This window comes from Mustelus asterias, chromosome 3 (assembly GCF_964213995.1).
Source record: "Mustelus asterias chromosome 3, sMusAst1.hap1.1, whole genome shotgun sequence".
Lineage (NCBI taxonomy): Eukaryota > Metazoa > Chordata > Chondrichthyes > Carcharhiniformes > Triakidae > Mustelus > Mustelus asterias.
This window is the reverse complement of record NC_135803.1, coordinates 28,135,556-28,153,469: the sequence shown is the minus strand read 5'-3', so window position 1 is coordinate 28,153,469 and position 17,914 is coordinate 28,135,556. Positions and strand designations below refer to the sequence as shown.

The following is a 17,914-nucleotide window of genomic DNA, read 5'->3' as shown; positions in this document are numbered from 1 at the left end:
ATCAATATCCATTTAGCTCTGAGGTAAGAGTTATTGCCTCCAAATTACAACAAAGATCAAGTGAATAATATTATTAAAAGGATAAAGAAATCAAAGGAAAGAATAACTGAAAAAAGCACGTTACTCCACAGCATTGGGTATATTTTCATTTTCTCTTCCAACTTTAAGTTATTGTTTTTATCGTGATCACCTCTAACTCGATTCTTGTTTTTAGAAAAGGTGTAAGCAGTTACCTATTTTTAAAATTTTACAAATACCACTTGGCTCTGAGGGTTAGCTGAAAGGAGTTGTTCCAATTCATTTTCGACTGCAGTTTTGCTGACTTTTCACTTGCTTCCACCAATGACAGAGACTTTTTTTTAACCTGCAAACACAGCGATGCCTACCGGATGGTCTTTAGCTGTGACCTTCACAGCACACACTAACATAGGAGAACTAAAACACCGAACTAGCACAGAGACCAGGGTTGTGGTTGGTTTTAAACCCCCTTTCTTTGTGCACTCATGGAACAAGAAGAACAGAAACATGTCTTTCACCCAAACTGCTTTCTTTCAACTCACATCACATCCACCATCTGGGATATAACTCTCAGGAGATTATTTCTCCTGAGATGGGATTCGACCTCCATTACCCCCACAGGAGGTTACAGTTCAGCTTTTGCAGTGCAGCTCTTCCTTTGAAGTGTCTCAGTCTGAAAAAAGATGTGACATGCTGTTCTCTCTGGACCAGACGGTCAAGTGTAGTCCATATAGGAATTCCAGCAAGTGGTTACTTTATAGTCTCAGCCAGCCTTTGCTTGTATGTGCTCTTTTAAAGACACATAACTTCAAGCCATTCGGGGTTATGATCTGTTGTCATGATACCTGACAAGTTGAGTTAGTTGGAGAATCACAAAAGCAAAACCAGATCTGCTTTTTAGCTCAGTCCCAACATGTAACTGTCTTGAAATGCATTCCAGACTATGCTGTGCCTCAAATACTTAAAACTTTAGCGACCACCCATTGTTTATTTTTTCCTTACCAACAGGAAATGCCATGATGAGGCTCTGTAGGAGGCTCTGGTCAGACCCCATTTGGAGTATTGTGAGCAGTTTTGGGCCCCATATCTAAAGAAGGATGTGCTGGCCTTGGAAAGGGTCCAGAGGAGGTTCATAAGAATGATCCCTGGAATGAAGAGTTGTCGTATGAGGAACAGTTGAGAACTCTGGGTCCGTACTCGTTGGAGTTTAGAAGGATGAGGGGGGGATCTTATTGAAACTTACAGGATACTGCGAGGCCCGGATAGAGTGGACATGGAGAGGATGTTTCCACTATAGGAAAAACTAGAACCAGAGGGCACAACCTCAGGCTAAAGGGACGATCCTTTAAAACAGAGATGAGGAGGAATTTCTTCAGCCAGAGAGTGGTGAATCTGTGGAACTCTTTGTCGCAGTAGGCTGTGGAGGCCAGGTCATTGAGTGTGTTTAAGACAGATAGATAGGTTCTTGATTAATAATGGGATCAAGGGTTATAGGGAAAATGGGGATGAGGAAAAAAATCAGCCATGATCGAATGGCGGAGCAGACTCGATGGACCAGGTGGACTAATTCTGCTTCTACGTCTTATGGTCTTATGATGGATAGCGAACAATGAAAGATTCCCATGATCTAATCCATACAATTGATATGCAGCTATACTGAAATTCAAGACAGGGAAATATCAGATCATTTATGAATATGCTGGATACAGAATTTCCTTATAATCAATCGCAAATATTTCTCCGTTCATCAAAAGTGATATCAGTGTTGTAACAATGAGCAGGAGCTGAGTAACCCCCTATATGTGCGTGTAAATGTGTTTATCAGAAACAATAAGGAACTCTGAACAGAAGTTCACAACTGTAATCTAACTTTGAGTAAAGATTAGTTCAGTCATTTCATGGTTCCCGGAGAGGTCATAAATCACTTATCCTGACAGTTTATGGCATCATTTGAATGCTTCGATTAGATTACTGTCTGCAATAGCTAAAGTGACATTTATGCGATATGAATGCTAATTATATAATTAGTATATATCAGTATGTCTTCAACAAAATATAGGAACTCTATGAAGGTTTTCAGTTTATTGCTGTAATCATAGAAATCATAGAAACCCTACAGTGCAGAAGGAGGCCATTCGGCCCATCGAGTCTGCACCGACCACAATCCCACCCAGGCCCTACCCCCACATGTTTACCCACTAATCCCTCTAACCTACACATCTCAGGACTCTAAGGGACAATTTTTAACCTGGCCAATCAACCTAACCCGCACATCTTTGGACTGTGGGAGGAAACCGGAGCACCCGGAGGAAACCCACGCAGACACGAGGAGAATGTGCAAACTCCACACAGACAGTGACCCGAGCCGGGAATCGAACCCGGGACCCTGGAGCTGTGAAGCAGCAGTGCTAGCCACTGTGCTACCGTGCCGCCCAGTCAGAAAATAGTCAGAAAAACTACAGTGAACTGAAACAAAAATACCAACTATATTAATGACATTTTGAAGTGATTACAAATCAACAATTGCTCCCAGAATCCTGGTCAATTTAGTTCCCATCCTTGATCATCTTGGAGCCATGTCTCGATAATCCCAACTATATCATACCCCTTTACTTCTGTCTGCTCAACTAATTGATTCATTTTGTTTGAATGCTCCAAACGTTCAAGTACAAAACCTTAAGGCTAGTTTATTTTAACGTTACCTTCTCCCATTCCTACTTTTTTTTTTACTGTGTTATTATCGGATTCTGGCCCTTGATTTCTCTGCCGATCACTTTTCTTATTTTCCTTGCTGTCTTTTTCTCTTGTTGTTGATTCCCCTGCTCTGAATCCTTACATTGGTTCCCATCCCCCAACCATATTAGTTTAAACCCTCCCCAACCACTCTAGTAAGTACCCACCCCCCCCCACCAAGGACATCAGTCCCGGTCAGGTGTCACCCGAGCAGTTTCTACAGGTTCCACCCTCCCACCCCATCCACCCCAGGAATCTGAAATCTTCCCCCTCGCATCATCTTTTCAGCCACATATTCATCCTATATATCATAGAACAGTACAGCACAGAACAGGCCCTTCGGCCCACGATGTTGTGCCGAGCTTTATCTGAAACCAAGATCAAGCTATCCCACTCCCTATCATCCTGGTGTGCTCCATGTGCCTATCCAATAACCGCTTAAACGTTCCTAAAGTGTCTGACTCCACTATCACTGCAGGCAGTCCATTCCACACCCCAACCACTCTCTGCGTAAAGAACCTACCTCTGATATCCTTCCTATATCTCCCACCATGAACCCTACAGTTATGCCGCCTTGTAATAGCTCCATCCACCCGAGGAAATAGTCTTTGAACGTTCACTCTATCTATCCCCTTCATCATTTTATAAACCTCTATTAAGTCTCCCCTCAGCCTCCTCCGCTCCTGAGAGAACAGCCCTAGCTCCCTCAACCTTTCCTCAAGATCTACCCTCCAAACCAGGCAGCATCCTGGTAAATCTCCTCTGCACTCTTTCCAGTGCTTCCACATCCTTCTTATAGTGAGGTGACCAGAACTGCACACAATATTCCAAATGTGGTCTCACCAAGGTCCTGTACAGTTGCAGCATAACCCCACGGCTCTTAAACTCCACCCCCCTGTTAATAAAAGCTAACACACTATAGGCCTTCTTCACAGCTCTATCCACTTGAGTGGCAACCTTTAGAGATCTGTGGATATGGACCCCAAGATCTCTCTGTTCCTCCACAGTCTTCAGAACCCTACCTTTGACCCTGTAATCCACATTTAAATTAGTCCTACCAAAATGAATCACCTCACTTTTATCAGGGTTAAACTCCATTTGCCATTTTTCAGCCCAACTTTGCATCCTATCTATGTCTCTTTGCAGCCTACAACAGCCCTCCACCTCATCCACTACTCCACCAATCTTGGTGTCATCAGCAAATTTACTGATCCACCCTTCAGCCCCCTCCTCTAAGTCATTAATAAAAATCACAAAGAGCGGAGGACCAAGCACTGATCCCTGTGGCACTCCGCTAGCAACCTGCCTCCAGTCCGAAAATTTTCCATCCACCATCACCCTCTGTCTTCGATCAGATATGATGTGGATGAGTTGTAAAATTGCATCTGGAAACTGGCAGTTGACGGCATTGAGTACTGAGGCCATTGCAGCAATGCCATCCTCGTGGGGGATGCTGGTGTAGAGTGCCGAGACATCCATTGTGACGAGGAGTGCTCCTGGTTCAACTGCTCCATGTGTGTTGAGTTTCTGTAGGAAGTGCGTAGTGTCGCGACAAGAGCTGGGGGTTCTTTGTACAATGGGTTTCAAGATGCATCCTGGACCACAATATCTTCACCTTCAACAACCAGTTCTTCATCCAGACACACGGAACAGCCATGGGGACAAAATTCGCACCTCAATATGCCAACATCTTCATGCACAGGTTCGAACAAGACTTCTTCACCGCACAGGACCTTCAACCGATGCTATACACTAGATACATCGATGACATTTTCTTCCTTTGGAGTCATGGTGAGCAATCACTGAAACAACTATATGATGACATCAACAAGTTCCATCCCCTCATCAGACTCACCATGGACTACTCTCCGGAATCTGTTGCATTCTTGGACACACGCATCTCCATTAAGGACGGTCACCTCAGCACCTCACTGTACCGCAAACCCACGGATAACCTCGTGATGCTCCACTTCTCCAGCTTCCACCCTAAACACGTAAAAGAAGCCATCCCCTACGGACAAGCCCTCCGAATACACAGGATCTGCTCGGATGAGGAGGATCGCAACAGACACCTCCAGACGCTGAAAGATGCCCTCATAAGAACAGGATATGGCGCTCGACTCATCGATTAACAGTTCCGACGCACCACAGCGAAAAACTGCACCGACCTCCTCAGAAGACAAACACGGGACACGGTGGACAGAGTACCCTTTGTTGTCCAGTACTCCCCCGGAGTGGAGAAGCTACGGCATCTCCTCCGGAGCCTTCAACATGTCATTGATGAAGACGAACATCTCGCCAAGGCCATCCCCACACCCCCACTTCTTGCCTTCAAACAACCACGCAACCTCAAACAGACCATTGTCCGCAGCAAACTACCCAGCCTTCAGGAGAACAGTGACCATGACACCACACAACCCTGCCACAGCAACCTCTGCAAGACGTGCCGGATCATCGACACGGATGCCATCATCTCACGTGAGAACACCATCTACCAGGTACACGGTACATACTCTTGCAACTCGGCCAACGTTGTCTACCTGATACGCTGCAGGAAAGGGTGTCCCGAGGCATGGTACATTGGGGAAACCATGCAGACACTACGACAACGGATGAATGAACACCGCTCGACAATCACCAGGCAAGACTGTTCTCTTCCTGTGGGGGAGCACTTCAGCAGTCACGGGCATTCAGCCTTGGATCTTCAGGTAAGCGTTCTCCAAGGCGGCCTTCACGACACACGACAGTGCAGAGTCGCTGAGCAGAAACTGATAGCCAAGTTCCGCACACATGAGGATGGCCTAAACCGGGATGTTGGATTTATGTCACATTATCAGTAACCCCCACAGCTTGCCTCCTGATCTTGCAGAATCTTACTAGCTGTTCTGTCTGGAGACAATACACATCTCTTTAACCTGTGTTTAATGTTCCCTCCACCCACATTATCTGTACCTTTAAGACCTGGCTGGCTGTAGAGATTTGCATTCTAATTAGTATTCTGTAACTTGATGTTGTGTCTCTGTGCACTGTTGGAGAACAGATTTTCACTCCATCTGACGAAGGGGCAGCGCTCCGAAAGCTTATGGTATTTGCTACCAAATAAACCTGTTGGACTTCAACCTGGTGTTGTGAGACTTCTTACTTTGATCAGATAGCCAGTTACCTATCCAATCAGCCAACTTTCCCTCTGTCCCACACCTCCTTACTTTCATCATAAGCCGACCATGGGGGACCTTATCAAACGCCTTACTAAAATCCATGTATATGACATCAACTGCCCTACCTTCATCAACACACTTCGTTCCCTCCTCAAAAAATTCAATCAAATTTGTGAGGCACGCCTTGCCCTTCACGAATCCGTGCTGACTATCCCAGATTAATCTGCATCTTTCTAAATGGTCGTAAATCCCATCCCCAAGGACCTTTTCCATCAATTTACCAACCACCGAAGTAAGACTAACCGGTCTATGATTACCAGGGTCATTTCTATTCCCTTTCTTAAACAGAGGAACAACGTTCGCCACTCTCCAGTCCTCTGGCACCATCCCCGTGGACAGTGAGGACCCAAAGATCAAAGCCAAAGGCTCTGCAATCTCATCCCTTGCCTCCCAAAGAATCCTAGGATATATTTCATCAGGCCCAGGGGACTTATCGACCTTCAGTTTATTCAAAACTGCCAGTACATCCTCCCTCCGAACATCTATTTCCTCCAGCCTATTAGCCTGCAACACCTTCTCTTCCCTATCCTGCTGTTTCTACTCTGATTAACATGTAGCACTGGTAGTAATCCTGACATAACTACCTTTGAGGTCCTACTTTTCAACTTGCTTCCTAGTTCCCTATATTTTGCTTTAAGGACCTTATCCCTTTTTTAAAAATCTATGTCGTTTGTACAATATTTACCACAACAAATAGCTGTTCACCCTCCCTCTTCAGAACATCCTGCAAAAACTCTGAGACATCTTTGAATCCGAGCAATAGGGAGGCAACATACCATCCTGGAGTCTCTTTAACAGCCACAGAAATGTCTATCTGTTCTCCTCATGAATGATTATTGCATTTCTAGGCCTTTTGCTCCTCTTGTGTGCAGCAGAGTCAACCAAGGTACCATAAATTTGGCTGCTGTTATATCCTGAGAGACATTCCCTCAACAGTATCCAAAACTGGGGCGGCACGGTAGCACAGTGGTTAGCACTGCTGCTTCACAGCTCCAGGGTCCCAGGTTCGATTCCCGGCTCGGGTCACTGTCTGTGTGGAGTTTGCACATTCTCCTCATGTCTGCGTGGGTTTCCTCCCACAGTCCAAAGATGTGCGGGTTAGGTTGATTGGCCAGGTTAAAAATTGCCCCTTAGAGTCCTGAGATGCGTAGGTTACAGGGATTAGCAGGTAAATATGTGGGGGTAGGGCCTGGGTGGGATTGTGGTCGGTGCAGACTCGATGGGCCGAATCGCCTCCTTCTGCACTGTAGGGTTTCTATTTCTTCTATGAAAACGGTATACCTGTTTTGCTGGAGAATAGTCACAGGAGATTCCTACGCTGCCTGCCTAGTCCTCTTGTTCTGCCTGGTGGACACCCTCCCCACCTGTGGAGTCTGAGCCTGCAGTGTGACCACCTCTGTATATGTGTTAGCCACGATACTCTCCACCTCATGGATGCTCCACAGTGTCCCCAGAAGCCACTCCAGCTCCGAAATTCAGGCTTCCAGGAGCTGCAGCTGGAGACACTTCCTGCACACATGCTGATCCTGGGAATTGGAAATGTTCCTGGTCTTCCACATAGAGCATGAAGAGCAGACCACGGCTTGGAGATCTCCTGCCATGTCTTACCCCTTTAAGTTAAATTAATCCTTTTAATATCAAACAATATCAACTAGGGCCCTTATTCTCCATTCTTTGTTATTATAGAATATATTTCTTACAAGCAATGAATCACAGAACAATATCTTAATAACTATAACCAGTAGTAGTGCGTACCTATCTCCGCTGTACTCACCCAAACAGTTGTTTAAATTTTCTTCTTTGTAAACTCGCACTCTGCTCTTTCTTAGTCTTTTAACCACCTGCTTCTGCTCTTAGATTCACTTTCTCTTTATTGCTTTATCCTCTTAGCTTTGTTCCCTAACTGTTATCATATTTAGTCATTTAAGTTTCAGCTATTTAAAGGTGGTCCCTAATCTCAGTTACTCACCAACGAGCTCATGGTTTTCCTGTAACATCACTCTTGGAATTTCTCAAATTGAGCGTCCTGTTTGGCAGCTGTCCCTTGCAGGTCTGGTTCTATTCACTCCCTGAAGTGAGTGTCCTGAGCCTTGGGCTACCTTTATCCCCTGCTCCCAAAAGAGAGCCCCACACAGGCCCAGTGCTCTTCGCTCCCCAAATATAAGTGAATGCCCCGAGCCTCATGTTCCCATCATCCTCCGCTCCGAGAAGAATGTCCCTCGCAGGTCCTGTGCTCTCCGAAGGTAAGTCAACACAGACCCAGTAAATACAGGTCTAGTCGAACCAATCTTTCTTCATAGGGAAGCTCCACCGACTCTAGTATCGGCTTAGTGAAACTCTACTGCACTACCTCTAGGGCAAATATATCTTTTCTTAGGTGGGAAGGCCAAAACTACACGCAATACTCCAGCTACTGTGTCACCAAGGTGGGATTTTCCGGTCTTGGGGCAAGAGCAGCCAGAAAATCCCGCCCTTGGAGTTTCCTTGTATGTGCAGCACCAGGAATATCCCAAGTTAACGTTGGAACATCAGAAACTCTGATGTATTTTTATTCTTTCATGGGATGTGAGGGCTTTGGATGATCAGCATTTTGTCTCAATTCCTAACTGCTCCTGAGATGGTGGTGAGTAGCTTCTCTGAACCACTGCATTTCATACATTGTCGGAACACCCACTTGCTGTTAACAAGGACGTTTCCAGTTTTTGACTCAGAGGCACTAAAGGAACAACAATATATTTCCACGTCAGCATGGTGTGGCTTGGAGGGGAATTTGCAGGTGGTGGGGTTTCCACGCACCTGCTGCCATTATGTACCGATCAGTAAATACCAGTCTTCACTCACTGCACTAGCTTGGTTGCAAAGGTTAAGAATAACTAGCCGACACTTCCTGCCAGTTGGAATTCATAATTTATTCTTATTTTCAGAACAAACGACTTATTCTCATGGTAGCAACACATAACAAAGTACCCACAAGTTGGTCAAATCAGTGACTGAAAACAATTCATGAATTCCACCAGTAACTTATTTTTCAGATTCAGCCTTTTGGCATGTGTGTCTGCGCACACCAGATGAGAGATATTATCTACTGCACACAAAGTAAAAGCTGAATCAGAAAAATAGTGGCAGGGAAATTACGACATGCATTGGCGGCTTTTCATTGTTCCTGTCCAGTGACAGGGCTGCCTCGTTTTGTTCTGATTATTCTCTGGAATACCTAATGAAACTATGAGCAAATAGCACATGAATGTGCCTCATTACATTTCAAGAAGTTTAACAACACCAGGTTAAAGTCCAACAGGTTTATTTGGTAGCAAAAGCCACACAAGCTTTCGAGGCTCTGAGCCCCTTCTTCAGGTGAGTGGGAATTCTGTTCACAAACAGAACAGTTCCATCCCACCATCAGGCTCACCATAGACTACTCTCCGGAATCGGTTGCATTCTTGGACACGCGCATCTCCATTAAGGACGGTCACCTCAGCACCTCACTGTACCGCAAGCCCACGGATAACCTCACGATGCTCCACTTCTCCAGCTTCCACCCTAAACACGTTAAAGAAGCCATCCCCTACGGACAAGCCCTCCGTATACACAGGATCTGCTCGGATGAGGAGGATCGCAACAGACACCTCCAGACGCTGAAAGATGCCCTCATAAGAACAGGATATGGCGCTAGACTCATTGATCAACAGTTCCAACGCGCCACAGCGAAAAACCGCACCGACCTCCTCAGAAGACAAACACGGGACACAGTGGACAGAGTACCCTTCGTTGTCCAGTACTTCCCCGGAGCGGAGAAGCTACGGCATCTCCTCCGGAGCCTTCAACATGTCATTGATGAAGACGAACATCTCGCCAAGGCCATCCCCACACCCCCACTTCTTGCCTTCAAACAACCGCACAACCTCAAACAGACCATTGTCCGCAGCAAACTACCCAGCCTTCAGGAGAACAGTGACCAAGACACCACACAACCCTGCCACAGCAACCTCTGCAAGACGTGCCGGATCATCGACACAGATGCCATCATCTCACGTGAGAACACCATCCACCAGGTACACGGTACATACTCTTGCAACTCGGCCAACGTTGTCTACCTGATACGCTGCAAGAAAGGATGTCCCGAGGCATGGTACATTGGGGAAACTATGCAGACGCTGCGACAACGGATGAATGAACACCGCTCGACAATCACCAGGCAAGACTGTTCTCTTCCTGTTGGGGAGCACTTCAGCGGTCACGGGCATTCGGCCTCTGATATTCGGGTAAGCGTTCTCCAAGGCGGCCTTCGCGACACACGACAGCGCAGAGTCGCGGAGCAGAAACTGATAGCCAGGTTCCGCACACACAAGGACGGCCTCAACCGGGATATTGGGTTTATGTCACACTATTTCACATAAATATTTCTGCTTTTTTCCTCCTGAGTCTTTATCATGCGATCCTAGAATCAGAATTTATGTCACACTATTTGTAACTCCCACAGTTGCGTGGACCTGCAGAGTTTCACTGGCTGTCTTGTCTGGAGACAATACACATCTTTTTAGCCTGTCCTGATGCTCTCTCCACTCCCATTGTTTTGTTTCTTAAAGACTGGATTAGTTGTAAGTATTCGCATTCCAACCATTATTCATGTAAATTGAGTCTGTGTCTTATAAGTTCTGTTTGTGAACAGAATTCCCACTCACCTGAAGAAGGGGCTCAGAGCCTCGAAAGCTTGTGTGGCTTTTGCTACCAAATAAACCTGTTGGACTTTAACCTGGTGTTGTTAAACTTCTTACTGTGTTTACCCCAGTCCAACGCCGGCATCTCCATATCATCATTACATTTCAACAGCCTTCACATCGTTGTAAATTTACTTCTATTAAGCATGGAATTCAGGGGCAGCAATTAAATTGTGTTATGTTTAGTGAAGCCTTCTTATTCTGTCAAGTGGCCCCGTTATAGTTCACCATTCACCATCTCCACTGTCTTTTGTCAGTCGCACAGTGCTGCCCTGCATGGGTTAAAGTGGTAGGCATAACCGCAATTATCAGTGTAGCAAACATACAAAATGCTGAAAAAAAACCCAAATTGCATATCAGACACTGAAACACTCTCCACTCGCTCATGAGACAGCATCCACTTATATAAACTAACCAGAAGGAACACTGGATGATAATTAAGAGTTTGTCCTTCCCTAGCCGAGGGGCACCAATGTCAATTTTAACTCCAAACCCAAATAAGATCATGGACTGAAGCCAAAACCCTTCCTGCTGTATGTGGTTCAAAGTCCGCAGAAGTATCTTGTTTATATCAGTCAATGGCTATCAGCAGTCCAATTGAAACATCTTGAAAATTTTAAGCTAAACTGGAATTGTCCTTCACATCAAAGCGGTTTGCCGATTGTAGTAGCTGTGCTATAATGATACAATTTTATGCCTTCACTTAAGTGCAGCAATGAAGTACGGTATCAGCCCGGATCAAGAACATAGAACAGTACAGCACAGAACAGGCCCTTCGGCCCACGATGTTGTGCCGAGCTTTATCTGAAACCAAGATCAAGCTATCCCACTCCCTATCATCCTGGTGTGCTCCATGTGCCTATCCAATAACCGCTTAAATGTTCCTCAAGTGTCTGACTCCACTATCACTGCAGGCAGTCCATTCCACACCCCAACCACTCTCTGCGTAAAGAACCTACCTCTGATATCCTTCCTATATCTCCCACCACGAACCCTATAGTTATGCCCCCTCGTAATAGCTCCATCCACCCGAGGAAATAGTCTTTGAACGTTCACTCTATCTATCCCCTTCATCATTTTATAAACCTCTATTAAGTCTCCCCTCAGCCTCCTCCACTCCAGAGAGAACAGCCCTAGCTCCCTCAACCTTTCCTCATAAGACCTACCCTCCAAACCAGGCAGCATCCTGGTAAATCTCCTCTGCACTCTTTCCAGCGCTTCCACATCCTTCTTATAGTGAGGTGACCAGAACTGCACACAATATTCCAAATGTGGTCTCACCAAGGTCCTGTACAGTTGCAGCATAACCCCACGGCTCTTAAACTCCACCCCCCTGTTAATAAAAGCTAACACACTATAGGCCTTCTTCACAGCTCTATCCACTTGAGTGGCAACCTTTAGAGATCTGTGGATATGGACCCCAAGATCTCTCTGTTCCTCCACAGTCTTCAGAACCCTACCTTTGACCCTGTAATCCACATTTAAATTAGTCCTACCAAAATGAATCACCTCACATTTATCAGGGTTAAACTCCATTTGCCATTTTTCAGCCCAGCTTTGCATCCTATCTATGTCTCTTTGCAACCTACAACAGCCCTCCACCTCATCCACTACTCCACCAATCTTGGTGTCATCAGCAAATTTACTGATCCACCCTTCAGCCCCCTCCTCTAAGTCATTAATACAAATCACAAATCAAGTGTCAGAACAAACCCAAGATCAGGTACAATGCCTTTTCTTGTTAGCTATTAGCTTGGATCTTGTATGCTCTCTCGTGGGGGCCATGAATTGGATTCACTTTGAAGTTGATTGGGCTTTTGGTGCAAGTAAGGAGATGGATTAAGGGCTTGCTCGCTCCACTGTGCATTGGCTTTATAACTTTAAGAATGGAGTAAATGTTTTTAAAAATCAGCCTGGATTTTGTGCTTAAGTTTCTGGAGTAGGATCTGAATCTACAACCTTCTGATTAAGAGGAATGAACAGTGAAAAGTTGGAGAGTGAAGGGTTGGGTTCACAAACAGGGCATATATAGGCACAGACTCAATTTACAAGATAATGGTTGGAATGTGAGTCTTAACAGGTAATCAGGTCTTTGCAGATGCAGACAATGCTATTGGAGGGTTAAACACAGGTTAAAGAGGTGTAAATTCTCAAGCCAGGACAGTTAGAGAGATTTTGCAAGCCCAGGCAAGTCATGGGGGGGGGGGGTTACAGATAGTGTGACATGAACCCAAGGTCCCGGTTGAGGCCGTCTCTTCACTAGCATTGTCTGCACCTGTAAAGACTTGATTACCTGTTAAGGCTTGCATTCCAACCATTATCTTGTAAATTGAGTCTGTACCTATATATGGCCTGTTTGTGAACCCAATTCTTCACTCACCTGATGATGGTGCAGTGCTCCGGAAGCTTGTGCTACCAAATAAACCTGTTGGACTTTAACCTGGTGTTGAGAGACTTTTTACTGTGCAAAACAGAAGGTGTTGGAAAATCTCAGCAGGTGTGGCAGCATCTGTGGAGAGAGAATAGAGCTAACATTTCGAGTCAGAGTGACAAAGGGTCTTCCAGACTCGAAACATTGGCTCTATTCTCTCTCCACAGATGCTATCAGACCTGCTGAGATTTTCCAGCATTTTCTGTTTTATTTCAGATTCCAGCATCTGCAGTATTTTGCCTTTATCTTAATAGATTCTAATGAACAGATAATACAGAATTAAGTGGAAATTATAAAGCCCCGAAGCTGTTTGGCCAAACACAGTCTGTGCTGATGTTTACCCTTCACATGAGCTGTAGTCCTTATTCCATGTGCCCACCCTGTCCTCAGGGGCAGCACAGTGCCAGGGACCAGGCTTCGATTCCCACCTTGGGTGACTGTGCAGAGTTTGCACGTTCTCCCGTGTCTGCGTGGATTTCCTCCAGGTGCTCCAGTTTCCTCCCACAGTCCAAATGACGTGTTGGTTAGGCGCAGTGGTCATGTTAAAATTCTCCCTCAGTGTATCCAAACAGGCGTAATTTTCACAGTAACTTCATTGCGGAGTTAATGTAAGGCTACCTGCGACCCTAATAAATAAAACTTTAAACTTTGCATCCATATCGTCCTTTCCCTCAATTGCCTTTCTAAGCTGTTCTTAAATGTTGACATGGTCTCCGCTTCAATTAACAATTCTAATAGCACATTCCAGATACACAATCCCATGAGTTAAAGAGTTTGCATGTTTTGCTATTGTGAAATGAGCACACAAGTGCAATACCCAAACTACTATTTACACCAGCAAGCATTCATCGCTTGATTTCTGTGGTCTTGCCTGTCACTTAACCAGCCTACATCTAAATAGAGACGGCGGCTTTTAATAAGGGCTTTTGCCAAATAGGAAGTTTCAGGGATACTTTAGGAACCCACCAAAATAAATTAGCCAAGACACAATTTTTCTGCTGCAGTGGCATCTAATGGAGTGTGCTATTGTTGATGAAAATGGCAGGTCACCCAGCATCATACAGCACGGAAAGCTTGGGTTGTAAGTGGGAAGTAACATTTGTTTCACACAAGTGCCAAGCAGTGATTATCTCCAAAAAGAGATAATCTAATCATCGCCCTTTGACATTCAAAGACCGAACACCCCACTATCAACATCCTAGGAAATACCATTAACCAGAAACTAAAATGGAACAACTATATAAATACTACAAGAGGCGAGAGGCTGGGAATTCTGCAGCAATTAATTTGCCTCCTGATTCCATGAAGTCTGTCCACTATCTACGAGGAACAAGTCAGGAATATGATGGAATACTCTCCATTTGTCTGATGAGTGCAATTCATTTACAAGATACACTGCAACAACTCACCAAGGCATGGAAAAACCAGCACCTTCAAATTCCCCTTTCAGCCACACAACAACTTGACTTGGAAATATGTCGCTGTTCCTTCAGTGTCACTGAGTCAAAATCCTGGAACAGCACTGAAGCTGTACCGACACCACATAGAATCATAGAAAGTTTATGACACAGAAAGAGGCCACTTGGTCTGTTGTGTTTGCACCAGCAGAAAAATCAGCCACCCAGCCTAATCCCACTTTCCAGCATTTTGTCCATTGCACGTTATGGAACTTGAGGTGGTGCCTATCCAGGCAACTTTTAAATAAATAGAAGGTTTTTTGCCTATACTACCCTTTTGGGCAGAGTTCCAGACCCTCACAACCCTTTGAGTGAAAACAATTTCTAAGCCCCCCTCTAATTTTCTCCCAATCATTTTAAATCTATGCCACTGATCTCTCTGTGAAAGTAAACAGGCCTTTCCCATTCATTCTCTCCAGGCCCCTCACAATTTTGCACATTTCAATCAAATCTCCCTTCAGCCTCCTCTGTTCCAAGGAGAACAATCCCAACCTATCCAATCATTCCTCACAGCTGTAATTTTCCAGTCCTGGCAATATGCTCGTAAATCCCCTCAAATGCAATTACATCCTTTCGGTAATGGGGTTACCAGAACTGCACACAGTATTCAAGTCATGGCCTAACTAATGGTTTATATTAGTCCAGCATAACCTTCCTGCTCTTATACTCTCTGCCTCAGTTAACATATGCAATTCTTCACCTATCAACCTGTCCTGCTACCTTGAGGGATCTCGAGACATTCAGTTCCTCCACACCTCTTGGAATCCTCCCATTTATTGCATCCTTTACCTTGTTTGACTCCTCCCAAATGCATTGCCTTTGAGTTGAATTCCATTTGCCATTTTTCTACGCACCTGACCATTCATTTGACATCTTCCTGCAGTCTACAACAATTATCAACCATGAAGCCAATTTTTGTGTTGTCTGCAGACTTCTTGATAATTCCCCCTTTGTTTACATGCCGATCACATGGATTGCAACAGTTCAAGAAGATAACTTTTCTCAAGGGTAATTAGGATGAGCAACAAATGCTGACCTAAGTCAGTGACAGCCACATCCTGTATAAATAATAAAGAAGACCATTCCTCTGCTGCGTTCCCACAGTTCTGCAAAATTTTCCATTTAAGGAAAGTTACTGCTGAATCTGCTTCGGCCACTCTTTCAAAGAAGTGCATTCCAGATCCCAACCACTCAGTGCATAACAAAAAAAAATCTCATCCCTCCACCCACTTTCTCTTGTATGTTAGATTGTGCATAAATACAGATTGGTACATGGACAAATAGACGCTTCAGGAGCACAAGTATGTCATCATTCATCATATAATTATCCAGAGATTTTCAATTCAAACCTGGTAATATATATTGAAAGACCGACTTTTGATTGGATTTATTATTGTCACATGTATTGGGATACAGTGAAAAGTATTAAGGGGAACTTTTGAAAACACTGATTTGTTCCTAACAATGACGCTAGGTTCGTAAAGGAAGCCTGAGCACTGATACCATCTCTTTCAGAATAACAACAGGACTGGCCAAAGCTGCACTCACGCACTGAGGGAAAACAAGTATTTGACTAAAACTTAAACAGCTACATAGCCAAGGAATAACAGTAAAAATCAAATAAGCAACTGTCTGCCTAAATTTAAAAATCACATCATGCTTGACCAAAATCCTTAGTTAGATTGATTTTGCCCAAACAAAACCTGTAGAATCTTATAAAACATCAAAAAATAACCAATGGAAATGCATATCAACTGTAGAATTATTAGACCTTTCTAGGTATCCGACCAACAAAGGGCTGCCCTGCCAGAGAGAACCAGCCACTAGTTGCTGGGACAGGCCCTGCAGTTGGTGCTGCCAACTTTAAATAGCCTGCGATGCCCGACACACAGACTGACGGTGACAGAACACGGAGCCGGGTCAAGGTGTGACTGCACTGCAAAGGAGGAAGATCCCAATGCTCACCTGCTCCTCAGGCTCATTCTCTCCAAATGGGCCCCGAGCCGCGGCTGTTTGTTGTTCCAGTTGTTGCTGCTGCAAACTCCGGCACCGAGTCCTCACTGCCGGCTCCTCCTGCTCTCCGGTACCGGAGCGCCAACGCGCATGCCGACTGCCGGCCCCTCCGGCTTTGCTGGCAGTGCGCAGGCGGACTACCGGCTCCTCTCATGCTCCCCGGCAGCGCGCATGCGGGACTACCGGTTCCTCCTGCACGTCGGCAGCGCGCTTTGCAGACTGCCGGCTCCTGCTCCGACATTGGCGGCAATGCGCATGCGGGCTGCCGACTCGTGCCCGCCTGCACTGGCATCAATGCGTGTGCGCATTGCCGTCTCCTGCTCTGGCACTGTGAGCGGCGGCAGTGCGCATGCGGGATTGCCACCTGTTGCCCTTTAAAGGGCCAACCAACCCAGGAAAAAGTGGTCGCAAGACTTAAAACTGGGGTGACGAAACCACCACCAACGGGAGGAAGACAAGTTAATATTTTTGCTGGAAATTACTCTCTTGTCAGGATTGGACTGCTGGAAGGTCCCACCCCAAGTATTAACCTCTGGTGCCGGAGCGAGGCCACTTCTTGCAGGCTGTGCCCAGCATGCGCACTAATTCTATCTTTTCCTCTTGTTCTATGCTTTTAATACTCTACCCTAACTCTTATAAACTTCTAACAATGCACTATTACATTCTCTTACAGATTTGGCGGTCCTTAGGCCATCAAACTTTTGAATAGAGCTACCTCGTATTAAGCTGATCTTTCTCTACACCTTAGCTATGACTGTAACACTACATTCTGCACTCTCCTTTCCTTCTCTATGAACGGTATACTTTGTGTAGTGCACAAGAAACAATACTTTTAACTGTATACCAATGCATGTGACAATAATAAATCAAATCAGAAATCAAAAATCCTACTGTCGTATGGTGTTGGCACCTGCTATGCATTTCCAGTGACCACAAAATATCACCACATGATTGTCACACAAATGCCACATCAGCTGTGCACAATACCCAAATCCCAAGATTTGCTCTTAGCTCTGACGAAGGGTCATCCAGTTGCGAAACGTGGGCTCTATTCTCTCTCCACAGATGCTGTCAAATCTGCTGAGATTTACCAGCATTTTCTGTTTTTGTTTCAGATTCCAGCATCCACAGTATTTTGCTTTTATCTTTGGAATAAAAAGCAGTTGGCTGGAATTCTCCGACCTCACCCACACCTGGGATTCTCCAGTCCTGCTGCTGTCAATCGAGATTTGGCTGAGTGCCAAATTCTCTGTTGTCACTGGCAGTGGTAGCATGGTGTGTGAGATTGAAGAATTCCAGCGTTATCTGGCCATGAAACTACCAGAT

At 45.2% G+C, this 17,914-nt stretch overlaps 1 protein-coding gene across 1 annotated transcript in view; it reads right to left on the bottom strand.

Annotated features, from left to right (window-relative positions):
* The window catches only part of tnk2b (tyrosine kinase, non-receptor, 2b), a 239,002-nt gene extending 222,178 nt beyond the window's left edge, over positions 1-16,824 (bottom strand). The window contains exon 1 of the mRNA XM_078206643.1: positions 16,541-16,824. The gene's annotated coding sequence lies outside the window, so the exon portion shown is untranslated. The remainder of the gene's footprint in view (positions 1-16,540) is intronic.
* Between the last annotated feature and the right edge of the window lie 1,090 nt (positions 16,825-17,914).